The sequence below is a fragment of the Cherax quadricarinatus genome, chromosome 25, assembly GCF_038502225.1.
Source record: "Cherax quadricarinatus isolate ZL_2023a chromosome 25, ASM3850222v1, whole genome shotgun sequence".
Lineage (NCBI taxonomy): Eukaryota > Metazoa > Arthropoda > Malacostraca > Decapoda > Parastacidae > Cherax > Cherax quadricarinatus.
The window spans coordinates 21,236,024-21,248,765 of record NC_091316.1 but is presented as its reverse complement, the minus strand read 5'-3'; the positions used below and the strand labels follow the sequence as shown (position 1 = coordinate 21,248,765).

The 12,742-nt window shown below is 40.0% G+C and overlaps 1 protein-coding gene across 4 annotated transcripts in view; it reads left to right on the top strand.

The window, feature by feature from the left end:
• LOC128689997 (ribosome biogenesis protein BMS1 homolog) overlaps positions 1-12,742 on the top strand; it is a 121,019-nt gene that overhangs the window by 51,925 nt on the left and 56,352 nt on the right. The gene's annotated exons all lie outside the window — the stretch shown is intronic.

Below are 12,742 nucleotides of genomic sequence, written 5' to 3'. Positions count from 1 at the left end.
ATGATAATTTGTGAATGTCCTAGGTAGTAGGTTGGTAAACAGCAACCGCCCAGGGAGGTACTACCGTCCTGCCAAGTGAGTGTACAACGAAAACCTGTAATTGTTTTACATGATGGTAGGATTGCTGGTGTCTTTTGTCTGTCTCATAAACATGCAAGATTTCAGGTATGTCTTGTTACTTCTACTTGCACTTAGGTCACACTACACATACATGTACAAGCATATATATACACACCCCTCTGGGTATTCTTCTATTTTCTTTCTAGTTCTTGTTCTTGTTTATTTCCTCTTATCTCCATGGGGAAGTGGAACAGAATTCTTCCTCCGTAAGCCATGCGTGTTGTAAGAGACTTATAAATGAGGGAGCAAGGGGCTAGTAACCTTTTCTCCCGTATAAATTACTAAATTTAAGAGAAACTTTCGTTTTCCTTTTTGGGCCACCCTGCCTTGGTGGGATACGGCCGGTGTGTTGAAAGAAAGAAAGAAATTTGTGAATGTCTCTCCTTACATTTCCTTAACCCTTTCACTGTCAAGATCCCCTGCTCACAAACTTACTCTCAGTGTCGAAGAATTTAAAAAAAAAAAATTCTTGTGAAATGATAGATAATCATTTCCCATAAGTAATGACACCAAGAGTATGAAATTTGATGGAAAAGTTATGGAATTATGCTCTCGCAAAGTTAGCGATCTCTGCAATATTTACACATCGGCAATTTCACCCAACTTGAGCCCTGTTTACAGCCAATTCTAGTGTTCCATTCAACCAAACTCAGAGCTATTTCACTAGAACACCTTTTGTTCTATCAATTGAGTACAAGAAACCACCCATTTACAAATTTCAGCTACCCAATAAAGTGGTCAGAAATTGGTAATTTGACCAATGTCATACACAATTTAAGGAAGCCCAGTTTCAAAATAGTGTCCAGAATTAACAATGCAAACATTCCTAGCACTAAAATAACATTTTCTCTGTTCATTAGTCACGTCTCAAGGCTTGCTTTCCATTTTGAATTTTTATTCACACAAAAAATAAAAGATTTACTGTTATGCAGACTACTGCATTATTGTAAAAATGGTATAAATAATATCATCGTATTTGTGAAAGCAAATTAGACCCACCAGTTGACATGTATTGGACGCGTGACATGATTTGTTTACTCTCGAACATTGGCAAAAATTTAACATTTCTGCTACTTTGAGCTCAATTTCAAGGTACTTTAGTCCATAAACCATTCAAAATCGTCTTTAGTTCTTTAATATGTCTTCCATTCTATCAGATGAGATAAAGAAAACGAGAATGCAATGAAAATACACTGCAAAGTTTCTGTTTTAAATGAAAAACACAGTCGGAGTAAGAGATATTATGTATCTCTTAAATCTTCTGTACCAGATTATGTAATAAAATATTCCTATTGGTAAAAAAAAAGAATGAAAAGATGGGGTGGTAGGGGAAGTGGAATATTCAAACAGCTTCAGGAAGAAATCCAAATATTCTTCCTTGAAGCCTTTTTATCCACTTCTCTGAGGCTATGGGTCCCACAATTTACATCAGAGGTGGGCCCCATCCTAATTATGCATTGTGTGCTGCCGGATTTTTTTTTATACTGCACACACTGACCACTCAGACCTATTCTCTCATATGTAGGCCTACCAGTTTTCTCCTGCAAGATTGGAAGTAGCTAGAATTTTGGCGTGCTATTATGGGACCGACACTGGCTTGCAAACCGTAATATTACAGGACCGACAGTGAAAGGGTCGAAACAACATCAGTTATATACGTAAAAGGAAGGGGGTTGCTCATTGAGGAAACCGGTTTTTTGCTTAGTTAACTAAGCAGAACCACACTAAACTTGTTATTCATAATCCTCTAACCCTTTCACTGTCAGTATCTTATTTGTATGGCTTACAAGCCAGTGTTGGTGCCGTATTAATACGCCAAAATTCTAGCACCTTCAATTCTAGCGGGAGAAAGGTGGTAGACCTACATGTGAGAGAATGGGTCTGTGTGGTCAGTGTGCACAGTATAATAAAAAGTGCTGCAGCACACAGTGCATAATGAGAAAAAAAACTGACCATGTTTTTGGTTTAAAATGCCAACTTTGAGGTGTATTTTCGTATGGTATTTATGGTTGCACTCTCGTTTTCTTGGTTTCATTTGATAAAATGGAAAATATATTACAGAAATAGAGATGATTTTGATTGGTTTTACAATTAAAAGTACCTTGAAATTGAGCTCAAAATAGTGGAAATGTTGGTTTTTTGCCAATGTTCAAGAGTAAACAAATGATGTTGACATCATTTATACAATTATTACAATAACGCAGTAGTTTGCGTAACAGTAAATCTTCTATTTTTTGTGTGAATAAAAATTCAAAATGGAAAGTAAGAGTAATATAAGAGGGGCCTGGAGACATGACTAATGAACAGAGAAAATGTTATTATAGTGCCAGGAATGTCTGCATTGTTTATTCTGGACCCTATTTTGAAATTGGCATCTTTTTTAAATTGTGTGAAATTGGCCAAATTGCCAATTTCTGACCACTTTATTGGGCAGTTGAAATCAGTAAATGGGTGGTTTCTTGTACTCAATCAATAAAATAAATGGAGTTCTAACAACATCGCTGTGAGTTTTGGTCGGCAAAATCGCCAATGCGTATATATCACCGAGACCAATAACTTCGTGAGAGCGTAATTCCGTAAGTTTTCCAACAAATTTTGTACTTTCAGTGTCATTACCATCCGAATAAGATTCTCTCTCATTTCATACAAAAAAAATAATTTTTTTTTTAATTCTTCAACATTGAAAGCAGGGTTCTCAACAGTGAAAGGGTTATTTAATACAGTGTAAGATGTGCTGAATGTTCTTTTGAAGTGTTGTCAAGATATTGTTTTGCTAAGAATCATATTTCTTTTTCTTCTTTTCCCAATGTGCTGCAGTGATGTTTTCTCTGATTGTTAATGTAAAATGACAATGTGCAGTAACAGCAAACTCTGTTTTGCACTCCTGTCACTGGTTAGCTATGAGATTACTTTCAACCCATTATTACAAGACCAGTTGATGTGTGCAGGCAGGATGCCAATCAAGTTCAAGATCTCTAAATCCGAAATAGTGAATTTTGAACAAGGTGGAAGAGAGTAGAGGAAGTAGAAAGGCATTTCTTTTTAAAGAGCATTTTATAAAATTCCTAGGTAGTAGGTTGGTAAACAGAAGGCACCCAAGGAGGTACTACCATCCTGCCAAGTGAGTGTACAACAGAAACCTGTAATTGTTTTACATGATAGTAGGGTTGTTGGCGTCTTTTTCTACCTCATAAACATGCAAGATTTTAGGTACGTCTTGTTACATCTACATACACTTAGGTCACACGGCACATGCATGTACAAGTGTGTGTGTGTGTGTGTGTGTGTGTGTAGAAAAAGAGAGAGGTTAAGAGAGTGGTGAAGCAATGTAAAAAGAGAGCAAATGAGAGTGGGTGAGATGTTATCAACAAATTTTGTTGAAAATAAGAAAAAGTTTTAGAGTGAGATTAACAAGTTAAGGAAGCCTAGAGAACAAATGGATTTGTCAGTTAAAAATAGGAGAGGAGAGTTATTAAATGGAGAGTTAGAGGTATTGGGAAGATGGAGGGAATATTTTGAAGAATTTTTGAATGTTGTTGAAGATAGAGAAGCTGTGATTTCACGTATAGGGCAAGGAGGAATAACATCTTGTAGGAGTGAGGAAGAGCCAGTTGTGAGTGTGGGGGAAGTTCGTGAGGCAGTAGGTAAAATGAAAGGGGGTAAGGCAGCTGGGATTGATGGGATAAAGATAGAAATGTTAAAAGCAGGCGGGGATATAGTTTTGGAGTGGTTGGTGCAATTATTTAATAAATGTATGGAAGAGGGTAAGGTACCTAGGGATTGGCAGAGAGCATGCATAGTTTCTTTGTATAAAGGCAAAGGGGACAAAAGAGAGTGCAAAAATTATAGGGAGATAAGTCTGTATAGGTAGTAGGTTGGTAGACAGCAACCATCCAGGGAGGTACTACCGTCCTGCCAAGTGAGTGTAAAACGAAAGCCTGTAATTGTTTTACATGATGGTAGGATTGCTGGTGTCCTTTTTTTCTGTCTCATAAACATGCAAGATTTCAGGTATGTCTTGCTACTTCTACTTACACTTAGGTCACACTGCACATACATGTACAAGCATATATATACACATCCCTCTGGGTTTTCTTCTATTTTCTTTCTAGTTCTTGTTGTTTATTTCCTCTTATCTCCATGGGGAAGTGGAACAGAATTCTTCCTCCGTAAGCCATGCGTATTGTAAGAGGCGACTAAAATGCCGGGAGCAAGGGGCTAGTAACCCCTTCTCCCGTATAAATTACTAAATTTAAAAGGAGAAACTTTCGTTTTTCTTTTTGGGCCACCCCGCCTTGGTGGGATACGGCCGGTTTGTTAAAAAAAAAAAAAAAAAAAAAAAAAGTCTGTTGAATATACCTGGTAAAGTGTATGGTAGAGTTTTTATTGAAAGAATTAAGAGTAAAACAGAGAATAGGATAGCAGATGAACAAGGAGGCTTTAGGAAAGGTAGGGGGTGTGTGGACCAGGTATTTACAGTGAAACATATAATTTTATTTTTTTATTATCACACTGGCCGATTCCCACCAAGGCAGGGTGGCCCGAAAAAGAAAAACTTTCACCATCATTCACTCCATCACTGTCTTGCCAGAAGGGTGCTTTACACTACAGTTTTTAAACTGCAACGTTTACACCCCTCCTTCAAAGTGCAGGCACTGTACTTCCCATCTCCAGGACTCAAGTCCGGCCTGCCGGTTTCCCTGCACCCCTTCATAAATGTTACTTTGCTCACACTCCAACAGCACGTCAAGTATTAAAAACCATTTGTCTCCATTCACTCCTATCAAACACGCTCACGCATGCCTGCTGGAAGTCCAAGCCCCTCGCACACAAAACCTCCTTTACCCCCTCCCTCCAACCTTTCCTAGGCTGACCCCTACCCCGCCTTCCTTCCACTACAGACTGATACACTCTTGAAGTCATTCTGTTTCGCTCCATTCTCTCTACATGTCCGAACCACCTCAACAACCCTTCCTCAGCCCTGTGGACAACAGTTTTGGTAATCCCGCACCTCCTCCTAACTTCCAAACTACGAATTCTCTGCATTATATTCACATCACACATTGCCCTCAGACATGACATCTCCACTGCCTCCAGCCTTCTCCTCGCTGCAACATTCATCACCCATGCTTCACACCCATATAAGAGCGTTGGTAAAACTATACTCTCATACATTCCCCTCTTTGCCTCCAAGGACAAATTTCTTTGTCTCCATAGACTCCTAAGTGCACCACTCACCCTTTTCCCCTCATCAATTCTATGATTCACTTCATCTTTCATAGACCCATCCGCTGACACGTCCACTCCCAAATATCTGAATACATTCACCTCCTCCATACTCTCTCCCTCCAATCTGATATCCAATCTTTCATCACCTAATCTTTTTGTTATCCTCATAACCTTACTCTTTCCTGTATTCACCTTTAATTTTCTTCTTTTGCACACCCTACCAAATTCATCCACCAATCTCTGCAACTTCTCTTCACAATCTCCCAAGAGCACAGTGTCATCAGCAAAGAGCAACTGTGACAACTCCCACTTTATGTGTGATTCTTTATCTTTTAACTCCACGCCTCTTGCTAAGACCCTCGCATTCACTTCTCTTACAACCCCATCTATAAATATATTAAACAACCACGGTGACATCACACATCCTTGTCTAAGGCCTACTTTTACTTGGAAATAATTTCCCTCTTTCCTACATACTCTAACTTGAGCCTCACTATCCTCGTAAAAACTCTTCACTGCTTTCAGTAACCTACCTCCTACACCATACACCTGCAACATCTGCCACATTGCTGGTCCACACACCCCCTACCTTTCCTAAAGCCTCCTTGTTCATCTGCTATCCTATTCTCCGTCTTACTCTTAATTCTTTCAATAATAACTCTACCATACACTTTACCAGGTATACTCAACAGACTTATCCCCCTATAATTTTTGCACTCTCTTTTATCCCCTTTGCCTTTATACAAAGGAACTATGCATGCTCTCTGCCAATCCCTAGGTACCTTACCCTCTTCCATACATTTATTAAATAATTGCACCAACCACTCCAAAACTATATCCCCACCTGCTTTTAACATTTCTATCTTTATCCCATCAATCCCGGCTGCCTTACCCCCTTTCATTTTACCTACTGCCTCACGAACTTCCTCCACACTCACAACTGGCTCTTCCTCACTCCTGCAAGATGTTATTCCTCCTTGCCCTATACACGAAATCACAGTTTCCCTATCTTCATCAACATTTAACAATTCCTCAAAATATTCCCTCCATCTTCCCAATACCTCTAACTCTCCATTTAATAACTCTCCTCTCCTATTTTTAACTGACAAATCCATTTGTTCTCTAGGCTTCCTTAACTTGTTAATCTCACTCCAAAACTTTTTTTTATTTTCAACAGAATTTGTTGATAACATCTCAACCACTCTCTCATTTGCTCTCTTTTTACATTGCTTCACCACTCTCTTAACCTCTCTCTTTTTCTCCATATACTCTTCCCTCCTTGCATCACTTCTACTATGTAAAAACTTCTCATATGCTAACTTTTTCTCCCTTACTACTCTCTTTACATCATCATTCCACCAATCGCTCCTCTTCCCTCCCGCACCCACTTTCCTGTAACCACAAACTTCTGCTGAACACTCTAACACTACATTTTTAAACCTACTCTATACCTCTTCGACCCCCTATGCTCTCATTTGCCCATCTATCCTCCAATAGCTGTTTATATCTTACCCTAACTGCCTCCTCTTTTAGTTTATAAACCTTCACCTCTCTCTTCCCTGATGCTTCTATTCTCCTTGTATCCCATCTACCTTTTACTCTCAGTGTAGCTACAACTAGAAAGTGATCTGATATATCTGTGGCCCCTCTATAAACATGTACATCCTGAAGTCTACTCAACAGTCTTTTATCTACCAATACATAATCCAACAAACTACTGTCATTTCGCCCTACATCATATCTTGTATACTTATTTATCCTCTTTTTCTTAAAATATGTATTACCTATAACTAAACCCCTTTCTATACAAAGTTCAATCAAAGGGCTCCCATTATCATTTACACCTGGCACCCCAAACTTACCTACCACACCCTCTCTATAAGTGAACAGTATTTAAATAAGGCTAAAGAAGCTTTTGTGGCATTTACGGATTTAGAAAAGGCATATGACAGGGTGGATAGGGGGCAATGTGGCAGATGTTGCAGATGTATGGTGTAGGAGGTAGGTTACTGAAAGCAGTGAAGAGTTTTTACGAGGATAGTGAGCCTCAAGTTAGAGTATGTAGGAAAGAGGGAAATTATTTCCCAGTAAAAGTAGGCCTTAGACAAGGATGTGTGATGTCACCGTGTTGTTCAATATATTTATAGATGGGGTTGTAAGAGAAGTAAATGCGAGGGTCTTTGTATTCAGATATTTGGGAGTGGACGTGTCAGCGGATGGGTCTATGAAAGATGAGGTGAATCATAGAATTGATGAGGGGAAAAGGGTGAGCAGTGCACTTAGGAGTCTGTGGAGACAAAGAACTTTGTCTTGGAAGCAAAGAGGGGAATGTATGAGAGTATAGTTTTACCAACGCTCCTGTATGGGTGTGAAGCATGGGTGATGAATATTGCAGCGAGGAGAAGGCTGGAGACAGTGGAGATGTCATGTCTGAGGGCAATGTGTGATGTGAATATAATGCAGAGAATTCGTAGTTTGGAAGTTAGGAGGAGGTGCGTGATTGCCAAAACTGTTGTCCAGAGGGCTGAGGAAGAGTTGTTGAGGTGGTTCGTACATATAAAGAGAATGGAGCGAAACAAAATGACTTCAAGAGTGTATCAGTCTGTAGTGGAAGGAAGGCGGGGTAGGGGTCAGCCTAGGAGAGGTTGGAGGGAGGAGGTAAAGGAGATTTTGTGTGCGAGGGGCTTGGACTTCCAGCGGGCATGCGTGAGCATGTTTGATAGGAGTGAATGGAGACAAATGGCTTTTAATACTTGACATGCTGTTGGAGTGTGAGGAAAGTAACATTTATGAAGGGATTCAGGGAAACCGGCAGGCCGGACTTGAGCCCTGGAGATGGGAAGTACAGTGCTTGCACTCTGAAGGAGGGGTGTTAATGTTGCAGTTCAAAAACTAGTGTGAAGCACCCTTCTGGCAAGACAGTGGTGGAGTGAATGATGGTGAAAGTTTTTCTTTTTCGGGCTACCCTGCCTTGGTGGGAATCGGCCATTGTGTTAATAAAAAATAATTTTTTTTTTTTTCAACAAGTCGACCGTTTCCCACCGAGGCAGGGTGACCCAAAGAGAAAGAAAATCCCCAAAAAGAAAATACTTCCATCATCATTCAACATTTTCACCTCACTCACACATAATCACTGTTTTTGCAGAGGTGCTCAGAACACAACAGCTTAGAAGCATATACCTATAAAGATACACAACATATCCCTCCAAACTGCTAATAACCTGAACCCCTCCTTCAGAGTGCAGGTATTGTACTTCCCATTTCCAGGACTCAAGTCTGGCTATATAAAAATAACCGGTTTCCCTGAATCCTTTCACTAAATATTACCCTGCTCACACTCCAATAGATCGTCAGGTCCCAAATACCATTCGTCTCCATTCACTCCTATCTAACACGCTCATGCACGCTTGCTGGAAGTCCAACCCCCTCGCCCAAAAAACCTTCTTTACCCCCTCTCTCCAACCTTTTCGAGGACGACCCCACCCCGCCTTCCTTCCCCTACAGATTTATACGTTCTCCATGTAATTCTACTTTGATTCATTCTCTCTAAATGACCAAACCACCTCAACAACCCCTCTTCAGCCCTCTGACTAATACTTTTATTAACTCCACACCTTCTCCTAATTTCCACACTCCGAAATTTCTGCATAATATTTCCACCACACATTGCCCTTAGACAGGACATCTCCACTGCCTCCAACTGCCTCCTTGCTGCTGCATTCACAACCCAAGCTTCACACCCATATAAGAGTGTTGGTACTACTATACTTTCATACTTTTTGTCTCCACATATACCTTAATGCACCCCTCACCTTTTTTCCCTCATCAATTCTATGATTAACCTCATCCTTCATAAATCCATCCGCTGACACGTCAACTCCCAAGAATCTGAAAACATTCACTTCTTCCATACTCTTCCTCCCCAATTTGATATCCAATTTTTCTTTATCTATATCATCTGATACCCTCATCACCTTACTCTTTTCTTTGTTCACTTTCAACTTTCTACCTTTTCACACACACTCCCAGTCTCATGCACTAACCTTTGCAATTTTTCTTTAGAATCTCCCATAAGCACAGTATCATCAGCAAAAAGTAACTGTGTCAATTCCCATTTTGTATTTGATTCCCCATAATTTAATCCCACCCCTCTCCTGAACTCCCTAGCATTTACTTCTTTTACAACCCCATCTATAAATATATTAAACAACCATGGTGACATTACACATCCCTGTCTAAGACCTACTTTTACTGGGAAATAGTCCCCCTCTCTTCTACACACCCTAACCTGAGCCTCACTATCCTCATAAAAACTCTTTACAGCATTTAGTAACTTGCCACCTATTCCATATACTTGCAACATCTGCCACATTGCTCCCCTATCCACTCTATCATATGCCTTTTCTAAATCCATAAATGCAGTAAAAACTTTCCTACCTTTATCTAAATACTGCTCACATATATGCTTCAATGTAAACACTTGATCTACACATCCCCTACCCACTCTAAAACCTCCTTGCTCATCCGCAATTCTACATTCTGTCTTACCTCTAATTCTTTCAATAATAACCATACCGTACACTTTTCCTGGTATACTCAGTAAACTTATTCCTCTATAATGCGTGTCGTATGAGGCGACTAAAATGCCGGGAGCAATGGGCTAGTAACCCCTTCTCCTGTATACAATTACTAAAAAAGAGAAGAAGAAAAACTTTATAAAACTGGGTTGCTTAAATGTGCGTGGATGTAGTGCGGATGACAAGAAACAGATGATTGCTGATGTTATGAATGAAAAGAAGTTGGATGTCCTGGCCCTAAGCGAAACAAAGCTGAAGGGGGTAGGAGAGTTTCAGTGGGGGGAAATAAATGGGATTAAATCTGGAGTATCTGAGAGAGTTAGAGCAAAGGAAGGGGTAGCAGTAATGTTAAATGATCAGTTATGGAAGGAGAAAAGAGAATATGAATGTGTAAATTCAAGAATTATGTGGATTAAAGTAAAGGTTGGATGCGAGAAGTGGGTCATAATAAGCGTGTATGCACCTGGAGAAGAGAGGAATGCAGAGGAGAGAGAGAGATTTTGGGAGATGTTAAGTGAATGTATAGGAGGCTTTGAACCAAGTGAGAGAGTAATTGTGGTAGGGGACCTGAATGCTAAAGTAGGAGAAACTTTTAGAGAGGGTGTGGTAGGTAAGTTTGGGGTGCCAGGTGTAAATGATAATGGGAGCCCTTTGATTGAACTTTGTATAGAAAGGGGTTTAGTTATAGGTAATACATATTTTAAGAAAAAGAGGATAAATAAGTATACACGATATGATGTAGGGCGAAATGACAGTAGTTTGTTGGATTATGTATTGGTAGATAAAAGACTGTTGAGTAGACTTCAGGATGTACATGTTTATAGAGGGGCCACAGATATATCAGATCACTTTCTAGTTGTAGCTACACTGAGAGTAAAAGGTAGATGGGATACAAGGAGAATAGAAGCATCAGGGAAGAGAGAGGTGAAGGTTTATAAACTAAAAGAGGAGGCAGTTAGGGTAAGATATAAACAGCTATTGGAGGATAGATGGGCTAATGAGAGCATAGGCAATGGGGTCGAAGAGGTATGGGGTAGGTTTAAAAATGTAGTGTTAGAGTCTTCAGCAGAAGTTTGTGGTTACAGGAAAGTGGGTGCAGGAGGGAAGAGGAGCGATTGGTGGAATGATGATGTAAAGAGAGTAGTAAGGGAGAAAAAGTTAGCATATGAGAAGTTTTTACAAAGTAGAAGTGATGCAAGGAGGGAAGAGTATATGGAGAAAAAGAGAGAGGTTAAGAGAGTGGTGAAGCAATGTAAAAAGAGAGCAAATGAGAGAGTGGGTGAGATGTTATCAACAAATTTTGTTGAAAATAAGAAAAAGTTTTGGAGTGAGATTAACAAGTTAAGAAAGCCTAGAGAACAAATGGATTTGTCAGTTAAAAATAGGAGAGGAGAGTTATTAAATGGAGAGTTAGAGGTATTGGGAAGATGGAAGGAATATTTTGAGGAATTGTTAAATGTTGATGAAGATAGGGAAGCTGTGATTTCGTGTATAGGGCAAGGAGGAATAACATCTTGTAGGAGTGAGGAAGAGCCAGTTGTGAGTGTGGGGGAAGTTCGTGAGGCAGTAGGTAAAATGAAAGGGGGTAAGGCAGCCGGGATTGATGGGATAAAGATAGAAATGTTAAAAGCAGGTGGGGATATAGTTTTGGAGTGGTTGGTGCAATTGTTTAATAAATGTATGGAAGAGGGTAAGGTACCTAGGGATTGGCAGAGAGCATGCATAGTTCCTTTGTATAAAGGCAAAGGGGATAAAAGAGAGTGCAAAAATTATAGGGGGATAAGTCTGTTGAGTGTACCTGGTAAAGTGTATGGTAGAGTTATAATTGAAAGAATTAAGAGTAAGACGGAGAATAGGATAGCAGATGAACAAGGAGGCTTTAGGAAAGGTAGGGGGTGTGTGGACCAGGTGTTTACAGTGAAACATATAAGTGAACAGTATTTAGATAAGGCTAAAGAGGTCTTTGTGGCATTTATGGATTTGGAAAAGGCGTATGACAGGGTGGATAGGGGGGCAATGTGGCAGATGTTGCAAGTGTATGGTGTAGGAGGTAGGTTACTGAAAGCAGTGAAGAGTTTTTACGAGGATAGTGAGGCTCAAGTTAGAGTATGTAGGAAAGAGGGAAATTTTTTCCCAGTAAAAGTAGGCCTTAGACAAGGATGTGTGATGTCACCGTGGTTGTTTAATATATTTATAGATGGGGTTGTAAGAGAAGTAAATGCGAGGGTCTTGGCAAGAGGCGTGGAGTTAAAAGATAAAGAATCACACACAAAGTGGGAGTTGTCACAGCTGCTCTTTGCTGATGACACTGTGCTCTTGGGAGATTCTGAAGAGAAGTTGCAGAGATTGGTGGATGAATTTGGTAGGGTGTGCAAAAGAAGAAAATTAAAGGTGAATACAGGAAAGAGTAAGGTTATGAGGATAACAAAAAGATTAGGTGATGAAAGATTGAATATCAGATTGGAGGGAGAGAGTATGGAGGAGGTGAACGTATTCAGATATTTGGGAGTGGACGTGTCAGCGGATGGGTCTATGAAAGATGAGGTGAATCATAGAATTGATGAGGGAAAAAGAGTGAGTGGTGCACTTAGGAGTCTGTGGAGACAAAGAACTTTGTCCTTGGAGGCAAAGAGGGGAATGTATGAGAGTATAGTTTTACCAACGCTCTTATATGGGTGTGAAGCGTGGGTGATGAATGTTGCAGCGAGGAGAAGGCTGGAGGCAGTGGAGATGTCATGTCTGAGGGCAATGTGTGGTGTGAATATAATGCAGAGAATTCGTAGTTTGGAAGTTAGGAGGAGGTGCGGGATTACCAA